This window comes from Gossypium hirsutum, chromosome A06 (assembly GCF_007990345.1).
Source record: "Gossypium hirsutum isolate 1008001.06 chromosome A06, Gossypium_hirsutum_v2.1, whole genome shotgun sequence".
Lineage (NCBI taxonomy): Eukaryota > Viridiplantae > Streptophyta > Magnoliopsida > Malvales > Malvaceae > Gossypium > Gossypium hirsutum.
Window position 1 is genome coordinate 57,938,104 of NC_053429.1, and position 17,790 is coordinate 57,955,893.

Here is a 17,790-nt window from a genome sequence, read left to right on the forward strand (position 1 = left end):
GTGGCAATTTTGCATCTAACGGAGTTGTTAGTTGATCAGAATTAGCTGGTTCTGAAATTATATTGTCGGGTTTTGCATATTCTAGTTCTTGTGAAAACTGGAAGTTCAACACTCGGTTGAACTTCCTCTAAATCTTGAGTGTCAGCTTGCTCTTTTTCAACTTTAATTGTGTTGGGATCTATTTTCTTTCGACTCCTCAATGTCAATGCTTTGCAATGCTCCTTCCCCGAATTCCTCAAATTTTCCGTATCACTAGGTAAAGCACCTTATGGTTAGTTTCTGAGTTTAGTTGCATGCTGGCCCATTTGGTTTTCCAGGTTTTTCAATGTAGCTGCTTGGCTTTGGATTAAGTCATCATTCTTGGCCATGTATGCCTTCAACAAATTTTCTAAGCCATTGGATAGTTCAGCTTGGGTTGGTTTTTGAACTTGTTGGGGAAAACTAGGTGGCTGGGTCAATCTAGGTTAGGCGTAAGTATTACTGGTTCCAACCCCTTGGTTACTCTAGGAAAAATTCAGGTGGTTTCACCATGATGGGTTATAGAAATTTGATTGCAGTCTTTGCCTTCCTCGATTTTGGTTCTGGTTACCTATGTAGTACATGGATTCTGGGTTTGATGGACATTCTTCAAACAAAAGTCCTTCCCACAATAAACACAAGCTATACTTTCAAGTTGAGTTGGTGGCGTTGGTGGCTGTGCTGCAAAACTGTTTTACCCATTAGTAGTAAGGGTTTTTAACATTGAGGATATTGATGATACCTAAGATGCGAGTGAAGTAAGAGCGTCTACTTCATGTATTCCAGCAACTCATCTTCCTAACACTACTCGATTGGTTGGCGATTGATAATTGTTGCTGGGAATCCTCTCAATGATTTCATAAGCCTCATTATAAGACTTAGAAAAGACAGCACCGTTAGTAGAAGTGTCCACTACCATCCTCGTGTGAGCATTGAGAACATTATAAAACATCTCAAGTTGGATGCAATCTGGGATTCCGTGATGAGGGCACTTTTGTAATAATTCTTTGTACCTTTCCTATGCCTCATACAAGGACTCATCATCTATTTGTTGGAAAGCAGTGATCTCATTCCTCAACTTAGCATTCTTGCTAGGCGGGAAATACTTCACAAGGAATCTTTCTGCTAACTCTTGCCAAGTGGAAATTGAATTTGGTGGCAATGAGTTCAACTAGGCTCGAGCTCTGTCCCTTAGTGAATATGGGAATAGCTTCAATCGTAATGCATCTTCAGGTACTCTGGGTAACTTGAAAGAATCGCTCACCTCCATAAACAGTCTTAAGTGTAGGTGAGGATCTTCGATAGGCATTCCACTGAATTGACCCACTTTCTAAAGCATATGGAACATGACTGCCTTCAACTCAAACTGTTGTGCTTCAATTTCAAGTCTCCTAATACCAGGATTAAGATCATGAAACACTGGCACGGTATAATCTCGCAAAGCTTTATCCCTATCATCAACAATAAGGATAGGACTTTTAGTAGGGTTTGCTCTATTTCCTTGGATCAGATTCTCGAAGTTCATCTCTTTGGTCCTTCTCTAATTTGCTTGTCTTCTTCGCTATCGAAAAGTTCTTTCAATCTCAAGGTCTACAGGGAGTAGGTCAATAATTTGGTCAATACTCATAAACACCTGAAATGATAACAGAAAAATTAATTAAGTTAAAAAGTAAATAGAAAATTAAACCAAAATGAAAAACTAACAAATTCACAAATGAAAAACTAACAAATTCACAAATGATGACTTTTTAATACAGTCCCCGGCAACGGCGCCAAAGACGTAAATGTGTAAGTGTACACAGTCGCAACAAGTAATAAAATGACAAGTAAATATCAAGTTATCGTAGCCACAGGGACTGTGAAAAGAATTATTAATGAATGCTATTTAAAACACTTTGGTGAAGAAAAATATTTTGTTTGAAGAGGGTGATTAAAAATTAAGATTTTAAACTAAGTAAACTAAATAAATAAATCTCAAATGCACGATTTCAAAATATGATTTAATCAAGATGACATAATTGTGTTGATTTAATTACATTTCTTTAACTTAGAATTATTAAACTCATGTTTATGTTGTTACAAATAATTTCACGGAAACTTGGTAATTTGCTAACTTATGAACATATTCACCTACACAAATCCATTCATCTCTTAACATATCCCTATGTTAATTCAAACAATTAAATAGATTTTAATAAGCAAACATGTTATGGCACATACATACTCATTAAATTGAACTAATCTCTTGCATATCCCTATGTCAATTCAAACAATTAATTAAATCTGATAAGCACATAAAAGACTCTGTGAGGTAACAAGGTATCCTTACCTTGAAACAGTTTAATCACAATAATCTTGCTAGTTATGCAAGGCAAGTGTATCACTAGATACATTGCTAATTTAACCTTCAGCTACCTTAGAAGAATAAACATGCATTGACTAAGTATTGTGTCAATTAATTACAATTCAATCCGTTTAAATAATTAATTTATTAGTTACCTCATAATTATAATGCAAGAATAACTTAGGCATGATTTTACTTAATCAAGCATTTTACCGAGGCTTATAACAACATAAACACAATTTTAATAATTTAAGCAGATGAAATGCAATCAAACCAACACAAATTAAATTCAAGCTAAGGTGATTAAATTAATCATTCCAACAACATAAATATTCATAGATATGTTCATCATGACAACAACAAAAATTAAAGAGATAGGGAACAAGAATCAAATCCGGTGTTTCTCCGTGGCTTGACTAGTTTGCTCCATCTCCATTCTCTGTTGTCCTCACCGATCAAGGCTACTATGAACACTTCAATGTTGCTCCAAAATGGCTGATGAATGCCCTTTTTCCAAGAGGAGAAATCGACAAGAGAGCAAGGGACTTTGAATGGGAAAATGAGAGGAGAAAGTGAGAGAGGAGAGAAGAGATGTGAATGAATGAGGGATGCCTTGAATGATCAGCCAAGGGGATTTTTTATAGCTGAATGTGGCAGATAAAATTTGCTAAAAATAGTAGCCAAAGAGCCACCCCTTGGCCGGCCATCTATCTTCAACTTTGCTAAATATGGCTTAGGGCAAATCTTAAAAGCCATCAATTGTAGAGGGGCTGAATTGCAATTTGAACAAGTCTTCAAGGGCTTCTTTGCAGCTTAAATAATAAGCTAATGAGCTGAATTGGGTCAGAACTTGGACGGAAAAGGCTAGCCTCTTCTTGGTCGGTTCAGTTACTCGATTCGGTTCAATCATACCATTTTTTCATAATTAATTAATAATAATTTATTAACCCAAATTAACTTTGATATAAATTAAAATTAATTATATTATGAATTAATACATATAATTTTGGACTGTCTTAGGCTAGAAATTAATTTGCCTCGATACTTCAAATTGCTTCTCGGTCTTGTGCTTCTAGCAGTGTCTGCCGAGCCATTTTTTGCTCTTTGTGCAAATCTGTCGAAAATAACTAAAATTCATCAATAATAATTATAAAATTAACTAAAATTAAACATGTTCATATTTTAAGTGCACTTTAATTATTTTATAAAAATTATTTATTTTTTGACAAGAATTTAACTGAATTCGCATGAATTTAAGTTAAAAAGGGTATGAAAAAGTGTGTAAATTTTTGTGTTTCTAGGCTGCCACATGAAGATGGACAAGAACATCTAAATTATTTTTTATTGATCTGTGCTTCCTTTATTTAACAAGGCGCTCTTGATGATGCCTTGAAGATGTAATTATTTCCTTATTCCTTACAGGGAAGAGCCCGTACTTGGTTTTTTGGACTATCTACTGGATCAAGTACTTCTTAGGATTGTGACAGCCCAAAGTTGACCCTAGTCGGGAAGTGGTTTCGGGACCGCTAAACCGAGTCACCGAAATGTTTGAATGTGATACTATTGTCTAGAATATGTAATTATGAATGTGTGAAAATTTCAAGCTTCAATTTGGTTGATTTCATGTGAATTTAGTCAATAGGACTTATGTGAGAAAATTCTAAAATGTGATAGGTCAATGTGTGAGGACCTATTAGTGCATGTGGACAAAGGGGGGACTTGCATGTCAAATTCCCCCCTACTAGTAGTGGCCGGCCATGACAAGCATGGTAGACCAAGTTTGATGGCCAAGACATGTCATAGACATGTTTTGTTGGTGCATCATGGGTGGAAAAAAATAAAATAATAGGCATGGAAATTAAATAATGAAAAGGGGTATGATGAACACAAAAAAAAAAGTGTGTAGTTGATTCTTTTCCCCCCATTGCCGTGAGCTAAAGAAAAGAGAGGAGAAGATCTTTGTTCATCCTTTTCTCACCTTCATTTAGCCTAAATTAGAAAGAAAAACAAAGAAAAAATTTTCTCATCCTTTGGTTCATCCTTGGCCAAAAATTTTAAGGAGGAAAGAAGAAGAAAGGTGAAGAGATTCGGCCATGCATGTAGCTAGGCTAAGGTATGTTTGATGATGTTCCATGAGATGCATGCATGTTTTAGTTGTTAGCTTGAGTTCTACCTAGCCCATGGTCTAAATCTTGCTATGTGATGGAATTGGCACTTGACCATGGATGCATCATTCTTGGTTGGTGTTTGATGTTGTGGTGATGAGGCATGAGGATGAGTTAAGATTCGGCCTAGGTGGAGGTTGTGTTAATGCCATTGCATGCAAAATATGAAGCTTGTTAATGATGCATGTGATGATGGCTTGATGATTCTTGAACCTCCTTTTTAGCATTTTTGTGTGAGCACATATGTGCATTGGTTGCTAAATGGAGAAGAATCGGCTAGCAAGATGTGTGCTAAGGCCGAATGTAACTTTGCATGTTAATGAGCAATGCATGTGTTAAATTGATGAAAAGGGGGAGGATGCTTTACTAGTGTGTATATGTGTGTATTAAGTGTTGAAATCGGCCCCAAAAATAGACATGCATATTCGGCCAAGGGGAAAGAAATTAGCTAATATGTTGTGTCAGCATGATTTTTGCATGTATGAGACTTTAATGTCTAATGTATAAATATGGGCTAAGTGCCTTGTGTTCATCTTTTTGATGCCTAAATGATGAAATCAATCTATTTGTTTAATTAAGCTCAAGAGCAAAGGGGAAATAAATCCGATAAAGGGAAGGAAAAAGTGGTTGAATAGCTAGCGGAATCGTTCGACAACACCCGAGGTAAGTTCTTGAGTAAGAGAGCTTAAATTACGATGTGATTAAATCATGCTCTATGTGTGGCTATTGAGCCGAATGTGCAAGGACGATATGTGCCTTGTGTTTGAGTTTGCAAATGAAAATGAAATATGAATGTGCCATGAATTATTGTTAGATGTGCATGATTAATTGAATGCTGTCCGGGCTAAGTCCCGAAGGCTTTGTGCTAAGTGAATATATCCGGACTAAGATCCGAAGGCATTTGTGCGAGATACAAATTCCGGGTTAAGCCCCGAAGGCCTTTGTGCGAGATACTAAATCCGGGTTAAGTCCCGAAGGCATTCGTGCGAGTTATTAAATCCGGGTTATGTCCCGAAGGCATTGTGTGAGTTACTAAAACCGGGCTATGTCCCGAAGGCATTTGAACGAGGAGCTATATCCGGTTAAATCCCGAAGGTACGTGATTTGGTAATGAATGAGCTTGCTGTAAAATTCCAGCGAATACTCGAAAAACATCCCAATATGGGGATATGTTACGTATGTGTTGAATTTAATCGAGCCCTTACAAATAAATGTTCGCTCAGTTGATAAACGAGCTACCGGCCTTCGGCTAAGTTAGTCTATTGTGTATGTACATAAGGGTTGTTAATGTTGTGAAGCAAGTTTGATATCGGTAAATTGCGTATTATGAAATATTCCGTTTAGCTAAATGTGTGTTATTCTTTGTTTATGCTGGAATTCCTTGCTCAAAACTTACTAAGCATAAATTGCTTACTCGTTACACTGCTCCTCTGTTTTATAGGTTTTTGGTTCTCCAGCTATCGGACTCGGGATCTTGAAGTCGAAGTCGCCCACACTATCAAAGGCTCTTTTGGGTACTATTTTGGTTGAATTTTGATATGGCATGTATAGGACTACCCATTGTTGTTTTTCGAGTACTTTATGAAATGTATAAGTGTACAGCCATGCGAAAATGGCTTGTAGAAGTGGAGTATGGCATTAGACCATTCGTGTTTATGAATGTATAGATGGTTTCATGATGTAACTATAGTTGGAATGGAAGTGTTGAGCAAATGATCAGCCATTGGAATGGCTAAGTATGATCATATGTGGGCATATGTATGACAAGGCCCTAGTTGGTCCATGAAACCCCGAAAATAGGTAAGGTTTACTTTGAAAACAGAGGCTGACAGCAGCAGTGGTGTGGATTGGAAAAATCACAAGAATTCGTAGGAGTGGAATTAAATAGTGAATAAATTATGTAATCGAACCTTGATGAATCTACTTTCATATGAAAGTAACGAAACAATCATATGAACAGCACAGTAAGAGATATTCGGGTTCTTGTGGAACAGGGCCAGAACAGTTTCTGGATTCCCTATTCCGACTTTGGAAATTCACTATAAATTGACCAGAGATAATTCGGGGTCATACCATATTTGTATGGATTCCTCTCTGAGTCTAGTTTCCATAGAAACAAACGGCATCAGTATTGAAGCTCTGTGCAGAGAGATATCCAAGTCGTAATGGGAAAAGGTCAGTGTAGTCGACCCCTGTAACATGGGAGACTTTGACTAATAAACTGTACTAATTGGCCCGACCAAAAATTCTAGAAAAAAATAAATAGGTGGGGACATGAGTCTAGTTTCAGGGAAAAATCACAAAACTGATTTTCGAGTTGTGAAACTCAAGATATGATTTTTGAAGCGACTAGTACTCAGACTGGGCAGTGTCTGGAAAAATTTTTCAAAGTTTGTTAACATCTCGTGTCCGACTCCGGTGTCGGTCTCGGGTTCGGGGTGTTACATTAAATTGGTATCAGAGCTACGGTTTAGTCGATTCTAGGACTACCGTAATGTGTTGGGTCTAGCTATACATGCCATTTTATGTGATTACTTGATAGTGTGGTGATTTCTGACAATTGTAAATGTGTTTATAGTAATGGATCCCGATCGTGACCGAGAGGTAGCTGATGATCTTGAGAGTGTAGCGCCTACTCCCGCACAAGGGACAGTGCCGACAGACTCTCAACCTAATGCTAGTAATCCGAATGATGAAGCTAGACAAGCATTCTATAGCGTGATGAATGATTGGTTCAACCAATACATTCGAACTAATATGGCTGTTCCACAACCTCCATTCCCGACAAATACTACCCCCGCACCTACAATACCACCAGTAACGGACCAAATAAGGTCAAATAAGCCCCCAGTTGACAGAATCCGAAAACATGGGGCTACTGAATTTAAGGCTATGGATAGCGATGATCCCGAGCAAGCTGAATTTTGGCTGGACAACACTATCCGGGTACTCGATGAGCTATCTTGTACACCCGATGAATGCCTAAAGTGTGCTATCTCCTTGCTACGTGATTCTGCCTACTATTGGTGGAGTACTCTGACTTCTGTTGTGCCCCGAGAGCAAGTAACTTGGGAGTTTTTCCAAACTGAGTTTCGGAAAAGTATATCAGTCAGAGATTTGTTGATCAAAAACGGAAGGAATTTCTTGAGCTTAAGCAAGGCTCCATGTCGGTTACTGATTACGAGCGAAAATTTGTTAGACTTAGCAAATACGCTCGGGAATGTGTTTCGTCCGAAGCTATTATGTGTAAACGCTTCGAGGATGGGCTGAATGAAGATATAAAAATGTTCGTTGGCGTTCTTGAAATACGAGAGTTCGTGGTACTTGTTGAACGAGCTTGTAAAGCCGAAGAGCTTAGAAAAGAAAAGCAAAGAGTTGATGAGGGAACTGGAGAGTTTCGTAAAAGATCCTCGGGAAGGTCTCTTCAACAGACATCGAAGAGATTTCGAGATGATGCGGGCCAGTTTAGAGGCACTTCGGGCCTTTTTAGACGAGATCGTGATCGACCCCCTGTGGGTACACGAGGCACTTCGGTCGCCAGTGTTGGGAATGAACGTCGAGATAGAACGAAATGTCGATATTGCGGTAAATGGCATTCGGGGAGTTGTAGATTCCCTGACCGCTCCTGTTACAAGTGCGGATCAGTTGACCACTTCATTAAAGATTGCCCGAGGTTGTTTGAACAGAATGAAAATCAGAGTGGGAAACCGGGTGCTACCACTGCTCGAGGTAGACCATCTGGAAATACGGGCAATGCTAGTGGTGGTCAGAGAGGATCTAGAGATGATATAACCAGATCCGAAGCTCGTGCGCCTGCTAGAGCTTATGCTATACGTGCCCGCGAGGATGCTTCTTCGCCTGATGTTATTACCGGTACATTCACTCTCTTTGATACTAATGTAATTGCTTTGATTGACCCCGGTTCTACTCATTCTTACATATGTGAAACCTTAGCATCCAGTAAGACTTTACCTATTGAGTCTACTGAGTTCGTAATTCGAGTGTCAAATCCCTTGGGTCATTACGTGCTTGTCGACAAAGTGTGTGAGAAATGTCCCCTGGAAATTCGAGGTTCCTGTTTTCCGGCAGACTTGATGCTTTTGCCGTTTGATGAATTTGATGTTATCCTTGGTTTGGATTGGTTGACCGCGCATGATGCGATTGTGAATTGCAAGAGCAAGACTATTGATTTGAGGTGCGCAAATAACGAAGTAGTCCGAATTGAGTCTGCGGACTTGGAGGGGATGCCAGCTGTAATATCAGCAATGTTGGCACAGAAATATGTAAGAAAAGGGTGCGAAGCATACCTTGCGTATGTACTGGATGACAAAGAATTAGAAAAGAAACCCGAATCTGTGCCGGTGGTTTGTGAATACCCGGATGTTTTTCCGGAAGAATTACCGGGTTTACCACCTGTTCGGGAGGTAGAGTTTGGTATTGAGCTTGTACCTGGGACTACGCCGATTTCGATAGCTCCGTATCGTATGGCACCAACCGAGTTAAAGGAGTTGAAAGCTCAGTTGCAAGAACTGACGGATAGAGGTTTCGCTTGACCAAGTTTCTCACCTTGGGGTGCACCAGTATTGTTCGTGAAAAAGAAGGACGGAACCATGAGGTTGTGCATTGACTATCGTCAACTGAATAAAGTGACGATAAAGAACAAATATCCGTTGCCGCGCATCGATGATTTGTTCGACCAACTGAAGGGAGCCTCAGTATTCTCAAAGATAGATTTGAGATCGGGCTATTATCAGTTGCGAATTCGAGATTCAGATATTCCTAAAACTGCCTTCAGAACAAGATATGGTCACTACGAATTCTTAGTAATGCCGTTTGGGCTCACTAATGCCCCCGCAGTATTTATGGATTTGATGAATCGGATCTTCAGACCGTATTTGGATCGGTTCGTAGTTGTGTTCATTGATGACATTTTGGTCTATTCAAGAGATGAGACCGAACATGCTGAGCATCTGAGGCTAGTGCTGCAAATTTTGCGGGATAAGCAGTTATATGCTAAGTTCAGTAAGTGTGAGTTCTGGTTAAGAGAGGTTAGCTTCTTGGGTCATGTGGTATCCGCGTCGGGTATTTGAGTTGACCTGAACAAAATTTCAGCCATACTTGACTGGAAACCTCCGAGAAATATTACTGAAGTTCGGAGCTTTTTAGGGCTCGCCGGTTATTACCAACGATTTGTGAAAGGTTTCTCGATGATAGCCACACCAATGACGAAGCTACTTCAAAAGGATGTTAAGTTCGAGTGGACGGAGAAATGTCAGAAAAGTTTCGACCAACTGAAAACTCATTTGACTGAAGCTCCAATTTTGGTGCAACCCGAATCAGGTAAAGAGTTTGTCATTTATAGTGACGCATCCCTACTTGGGTTGGGTTGCGTATTGATGCAAGAAGGTCGAGTCGTGGCCTATGCGTCGAGACAATTGAAGCCACACGAGAGGAATTATCCGACCCATGATCTCGAACTAGCTGCCATCGTGTTTGCTTGAAAAATATGGCGACATTATCTGTTTGGTGAGAAGTGCCATGTATTTTCGGATCACAAAAGTCTCAAATATTTGATGACTCAACGAGACTTGAATCTGCGACAAAGACGTTGGCTTGAGTTGTTGAAAGATTACGAGCTTGTCATTGATTACCACCCGGGAAAGGCTAACGTGGTTGCGGACGCCTTAAGCCGGAAGTCATTGTTTGCTTTACGAGCGATGAACGTGCATTTGTCTGTTCTACCAGACAATGTGTTAGTAGCTGAATTAAAAGCTAAACCATTATTGACTCACCAAATTCGTGAAGCTCAGAAAGTCGATGATGAATTGGTTGCAAAACGGGCTAAGTGTTTTCCGAACGAGGAATCGGAGTTTCAAATTGATGATGATGATTGTTTGAGGTTTAGAAATCGTTTGTGTGTTCCAAGGAATTCGGAACTCATTTCGATGATTCTGAACGAAGCCCATTGTAGCCGAATGTCAATTCACCCGGGGAGTACGAAAATGTACAACGATTTGAAACGTCAATTTTGGTGGCATGGTATGAAACGGGACATCTTTGACTTTGTTTCGAGATGTTTAATATGTCAACAAGTGAAATCGGAACATCAAGTGCCTTCAGGATTACTCCAGCCGATCATGATACCCGAGTGGAAATGGGATCGAGTCACAATGGACTTTGTGTCCGGACTGCCCTTGTCAGGAAGTAAGAAGGATGCGATATGGGTTGTTGTTGATAGACTGACTAAGTCGGCTCATTTCATCCCCGTACGTACGGATTTTTCATTGGATAAACTAGCTGAATTGTACGTTTATCAAATTGTGAGATTACACGGGGTACCTGTTTCTATCGTGTCGGATAGAGATCCGAGATTCACCTCACGATTTTGGAAGAAATTGCAAGAAGCTCTGGGTACCAAGCTGCATTTTAGCACTGCTTTTCACCCCCAAACCGATGGTCAATCCGAGCGGATAATTCAGATACTTGAGGATATGTTGAGATGTTGCATCCTCGAGTTCAGTAGTTCATGGGAACGGTATTTACCTTTGATTGAATTCGCTTACAACAATAGTTTTCAATCAAGTATTAAGATGGCACCTTACGAGGCTTTGTACGGTCGTAAATGCCGTACACCATTGTTTTGGACCGAGCTCGGTGAAAGTAAAATTTTCGGAGTTGATTTGATTAAAGATGCTGAACAGGAAGTAAAGGTAATCCGTGAAAGTCTAAAGGTAGCCACGGATCGTCAGAAGTCGTACGCAGATTTGAAACGAAAAGACATCGAGTATCAGGTGGGAGACAAAGTGTTCCTTAAGGTTTCACCTTGGAAAAAGATACTCAGGTTCGGCCGTAAGGGCAAGTTGAGCCCAAGATTCATTGGGCCGTACGAAATCTCCGAACGAGTTGGTTCGGTTGCGTATAGATTGATTTTGCCCCCGGAGCTTGAAAAGATTCATGACGTCTTTCATGTTTCGATGCTTCGACGCTATCGATCTGATCCATCGCATATAATTAGCCCATCAGAGGTTGAAATTCAAGTCGACATGAGCTATGAAGAAGAACCGATGCGTATCCTAGCTCGTGAAGTGAAGGAGTTGCGAAACAAAAGAGTTCCGCTAGTAAAGGTGTTATGGCTCAAACACGGGATCGAGGAAGCTACTTGGGAGACTGAGAGCTCGATGAAAGAACGATACCCAAACCTATTTACCGGTAAGATTTTCGGGGACGAAAATTTCTTAAGTGGGGGAGAGTTGTGACAGCCCAAAGTTGACCCTAGTCGGGAAGTGGTTTCGGGACCGCTAAACCGAGTCACCGAAATGGTTGAATGTGATACTATTGTCTAGAATATGTAATTATGAATGTGTGAAAATTTCAAGCTTCAATTTGGTTGATTTCATGTGAATTTAGTCAATAGGACTTATGTGAGAAAATTCTAAAATGTGATAGGTCAATGTGTGAGGACCTATTAGTGCATGTGGACAAAGGGGGGACTTGCATGTCAAATTCCCCCCCTACTAGTAGTGGCCGGCCATGACAAGCATGGTAGACCAAGTTTGATGGCCAAGACATGTCATAGACATGTTTTGTTGGTGCATCATGGGTGGAAAAAAATAAAATAATAGGCATGGAAATTAAATAATGAAAAGGAGTATGATGAACGCAAAAAAAAAAGTGTGTAGTTGATTCTTTTCCCCCCATTGCCGTGAGCTAAAGAAAAGAGAGGAGAAGATCTTTGTTCATCCTTTTCTCACCTTCATTTAGCCTAAATTAGAAAGAAAAACAAAGAAAAAATTTTCTCATCCTTTGGTTCATCCTTGGCCAAAAATTTTAAGGAGGAAAGAAGAAGAAAGGTGAAGAGATTCGGCCATGCATGTAGCTAGGCTAAGGTATGTTTGATGATGTTCCATGAGATGCATGCATGTTTTAGTTGTTAGCTTGAGTTCTACCTAGCCCATGGTCTAAATCTTGCTATGTGATGGAATTGGCACTTGACCATGGATGCATCATTCTTGGTTGGTGTTTGATGTTGTGGTGATGAGGCATGAGGATGAGTTAAGATTCGGCCTAGGTGGAGGTTGTGTTAATGCCATTGCATGCAAAATATGAAGCTTGTTAATGATGCATGTGATGATGGCTTGATGATTCTTGAACCTCCTTTTTAGCATTTTTGTGTGAGCACATATGTGCATTGGTTGCTAAATGGAGAAGAATCGGCTAGCAAGATGTGTGCTAAGGCCGAATGTAACTTTGCATGTTAATGAGCAATGCATGTGTTAAATTGATGAAAAGGGGGAGGATGCTTTACTAGTGTGTATATGTGTGTATTAAGTGTTGAAATCGACCCCAAAAATAGACATGCATATTCGGCCAAGGGGAAAGAAATTAGCTAATATGTTGTGTTGATGCATGATTTTTGCATGTATGAGACTTTAATGTCTAATGTATAAATATGGGCTAAGTGCCTTGTGTTCATCTTTTTGATGCCTAAATGATGAAATCAATCTATTTGTTTAATTAAGCTCAAGAGCAAAGGGGAAATAAATCCGATAAAGGGAAGGAAAAAGTGGTTGAATAGCTAGCGGAATCGTTCGACAACACCTGAGGTAAGTTCTTGAGTAAGAGAGCTTAAATTACGATGTGATTAAATCATGCTCTATGTGTGGCTATTGAGCCGAATGTGCAAGGACGATATGTGCCTTGTGTTTGAGTTTCGCAAATGAAAATGAAATATGAATGTGCCATGAATTATTGTTAGATGTGCATGATTAATTGAATGCTGTCCGGGCTAAGTCCCGAAGGCTTTGTGCTAAGTGAATATATCCGGACTAAGATCCGAAGGCATTTGTGCGAGATACAAATTCCGGGTTAAGCCCCGAAGGCCTTTGTGCGAGATACTAAATCCGGGTTAAGTCCCGAAGGCATTCGTGCGAGTTATTAAATCCGGGTTATGTCCCGAAGGCATTGTGTGAGTTACTAAAACCGGGCTATGTCCCGAAGGCATTTGAACGAGGAGCTATATCCGGTTAAATCCCGAAGGTACGTGATTTGGTAATGAATGAGCTTGCTGTAAAATTCCAGCGAATACTCGAAAAACATCCCAATATGGGGATATGTTACGTATGTGTTGAATTTAATCGAGCCCTTACAAATAAATGTTCGCTCAGTTGATAAACGAGCTACCGGCCTTCGGCTAAGTTAGTCTATTGTGTATGTACATAAGGGTTGTTAATGTTGTGAAGCAAGTTTGATATCGGTAAATTGCGTATTATGAAATATTCCGTTTAGCTAAATGTGTGTTATTCTTTGTTTATGCTGGAATTCCTTGCTCAAAACTTACTAAGCATAAATTGCTTACTCGTTACACTGCTCCTCTGTTTTATAGATTTTTGGTTCTCCAGCTATCGGACTCGGGATCTTGAAGTCGAAGTCGCCCACACTATCAAAGGCTCTTTTGGGTACTATTTTGGTTGGATTTTGATATGGCATGTATAGGACTACCCATTGTTGTTTTTCGAGTACTTTATGAAATGTATAAGTGTACAGCCATGCGAAAATGGCTTGTAGAAGTAGAGTATGGCATTAGACCATTCGTGTTTATGAATGTATAGTTGGTTTCATGATGTAACTATAGTTGGAATGGAAGTGTTGAGCAAATGATCAGCCATTGGAATGGCTAAGTATGATCATATGTGGGCATATGTATGACGAGGCCCTAGTTGGTCCATGAAACCCCGAAAATAGGTAAGGTTTACTTTGAAAACAGAGGCTGACAGCAGCAGTGGTGTGGATTGGAAAAATCACAAGAATTCGTAGGAGTGGAATTAAATATTGAATAAATTATGTAATCGAACCTTGATAAATCTACTTTCATATGAAAGTAACGAAACAATCATATGAACAGTACAGTAAGAGATATTCGGGTTCTTGTGGAACAGGGCCAGAACAGTTTCTGGATTCCCTATTCCGACTTTGGGAATTCACTATAAATTGACCAGAGATAATTAGGGGTCATACCATATATTTATAGATTCCTCTCTGAGTCTAGTTTCCATAGAAACAAACGGCATCAGTATTGAAGCTCTGTGCAGAGAGATATCCAAGTCGTAATGGGAAAAGGTCAGTGTAGTCGACCCCTGTAACATGGGAGACTTTGACTAATAAACTGTACTAATTGGCCCGACCAAAAATTCTAGAAAAAAATACATAGCTGGGGACATGAGTCTAGTTTCAGGGAAAATCACAAAACTGATTTTCGAGTTGTGAAACTCAAGATATGATTTTTGAAGCGACTAGTACTCAGACTGGGCAGTGTCTGGAAAAATTTTTCAAAGTTTGTTAACATCTCGTGTCCGACTCCGGTGTTGGTCTCGGGTTCGGGGTGTTACAAGGATGCACTAGCAAGATAGTTTATTTTGCGATTTAACCCGTTAACAATGAGTACTTGTCTTTGAAATGATATTACTTCTTATCATCAGCTGGATGATGAAAATCTTTACATCACATGGGAATGTTATAAATCTTTACTCCAACGTTGTCCCATACACGATATTGAACTAGAAACACAATTTAGACTTTTATAATGGGTACAAGGAATATTGTCGATACATCAGCCAATGGACCTCTGTTAGATTGTACTTATAATGATGCTGTGAGAATTCTTGAGAGACTTGCTCAGAATGATTATCAATACCCTATCTCTAGAGCTGCACAAGAAAAACCTAATCTAGGAGTTATTAAATTGGATGCAATAACCACAATAAGTACCCAAGTTTCTTCTCTCACAAACATGATTACAAATATGCAAGGGACAAGTGGCATAGCACATATTCAAGTTGGTCATCAAGTTGATGTTCCTACCTTTTGTTGTCAGATTTGTAGTGACAACCATAGCTATGAAGATTGTCCACAACATGTAAACAATGCCTATTATATTAGTAATGAGCGCAACTATTTCTTATGGAAATTCTTACAACCGCTCTACACACAACCAACCATTTTGCAGAACTCAGAATGCTAGACAAAATGTTGCGACATTCAGATATAGAAATACATCTACTCAGGGTAATTGTAATCCCAAACAAGGGAATTATAATCAACAGAAACAGAACTCCAATCAGCACATCAGATGCATCCACACCAAAGTCTGATGCAACCAAAACACTCTTCAATACCAAATCAACATGTTCAAGGACATCGACAGCAACCGTACACTCAAGCTTCTATTTCTGACCCGTTGGCAACTCTTGAGGAATTAACACGGGAGCATATTACTCGCACGAAAGCTATTGTACAAGGGAATTCATCTTCCATTCGAGCATTGGAAGTACAATTAGGACAACTTGCTTCAAATTTGAATACTTGACCATAGGCTCATTACCTAGTGACATGAAAAATACTAGTTCAAAGGGGAAAAAACTTTGTAAGGCTATCACTCTTAGGAGTGGTAAACAAACTGGTGAACCATTTATCGACTCTAATATAGCACCTCACGATACGGATGGAGTGATCACTATTGAGAAGGTTGAATCTAAAGAATTTGTCAATGCATCAGACACAAAAGTTCCACAAATTGTCACTTATATGCCCAATGTCTAACCTTCAACTGTCGACACAATCAAAGATGTTGGCACAAGCAAATATATCTCTACCTTTACCCTTCCCAAAAAGATTTGGGAAGAACGAGCGTGACAACTAGTATCAGCAGCTCCTAGACACATTAAAGCAATTGCAGATCAACATTCCTTTTAGTAGATGCTCTGGTACAAATTTCGAGTTATGGGAAATTTATGAAAGACCTCTTTTCCAAGAAGAAAAAGCTCACTGATATTGAAACTATTACACTCATAGAAGGCTGTAATGTTCTATTGACAAACAAGTTGCCTCCTAAATTGAAAGATCTTGAGAGGTTTACCATCCCATGTTCAATTCATTATTTGGGTAAGGCTTAATGCTACTTGGGAGCTAGCATTAATCTAATGCCACTATCTACCTTTAGAAAGTTGGGAATTGGTCACATGAAATCTACTACTGTGACGTTACAACTAGCCAATCGATCCTTGGCTCAACCTGAAGGGAAAATAAAAGACGTCTTAGTTTGTGTTTTCGGCTAATTTTATCATACTTGACTGCAAGGAAAACAAGGAGGTTCCCATAATCTTTGGACGACCATTTTTAGCCACCGGCCAAACTCTGGTTAATGTTTATAAAGGTGAACTAACCATGCGACTTAATGATGAGCAAGTCACCTTCAATTTTTTTGAATCTATTCAATGCAAGGATAAAGAAGAATGTCATACTATCGATGTGCTAGATGATCTAATTGAGGAAAAATTTAATAACCAAAGCACTGCACTTTCTGAAGAGTATGCAATGACATCTGATGCCGAATGCTTAGGTGATTGTGACAGTGTGGTTGAACTTAATAATCTTGAACTTAAACATGGATGGCAAATTGAATCCTTCGACCTAGCCAACAAAACAACCCCATTTTCCAAACCATCTATTGAAGAAGCTCCTACTCTAGAATAGAAACCAATACCTCCTCATTTTAAATATGACTTTCTAGGTGATCACAATACTCTCCCATTAATTATCTCTGCAACACTGGACATAACTCAAGAAGAGAAATTGGTCCATATTCTCAAGCAACATAAATGAGCTATTGTTTAGAGTATTACTAATATTCAAGGTATTATTCTTATTTTTGCATGCACAATATCAAGTTGGAAGATGTAGGCAAGCAATCGATTGAACAGCAAAGAAGATTAAACAAGAAGATGAAGGAAGTTGTCAATAAGGGAATCATAAAATGGCTTGATACTGGAATTATTTACCCGATTTATGATAGCAATTGGGTAAGTCCAGTGCAATACGTGCCTACAAAGAGTGGCATCACTGTAGTTCGCAATGATAAGGACAAATTAATTCTTACATGTATTCCCACGAGATGGCGATTTTGTATGGATTATCACAAATTGAATGTGGCACAAAGAAGGATCACTTCCCGCTTCCTTTCATCAACCAAATACTGGATCAGCTTGCTGGAAAGGCCTATTATTGCTTTTTAGACGACTATTCTGGGTATAATCAAATTGCTATTGTCCTGAAGGATCAAGAGAAAACAACATTAACCTACCCCTTTAATACTTTCACTTTTTGTCTTATGCCTTTCGATCTTTGCAACGCACAAGCCACATTTCAAAAGTGCATGATGGTAATATTCTCATATATGATCGAAGACTCTTTAGAGGTATTTATGGATGA

The 17,790-nt window shown here is 39.3% G+C and overlaps 1 non-coding gene across 1 annotated transcript; it reads left to right on the forward strand.

The window, feature by feature from the left end:
* The first annotated feature begins 992 nt into the window (after positions 1-992).
* LOC121231324 (small nucleolar RNA R71) lies at positions 993-1,099 on the forward strand. The gene has a single exon (XR_005929384.1). It is a non-coding gene; the product is annotated as a small nucleolar RNA R71 (small nucleolar RNA).
* The last annotated feature ends 16,691 nt before the right edge of the window (positions 1,100-17,790 follow it).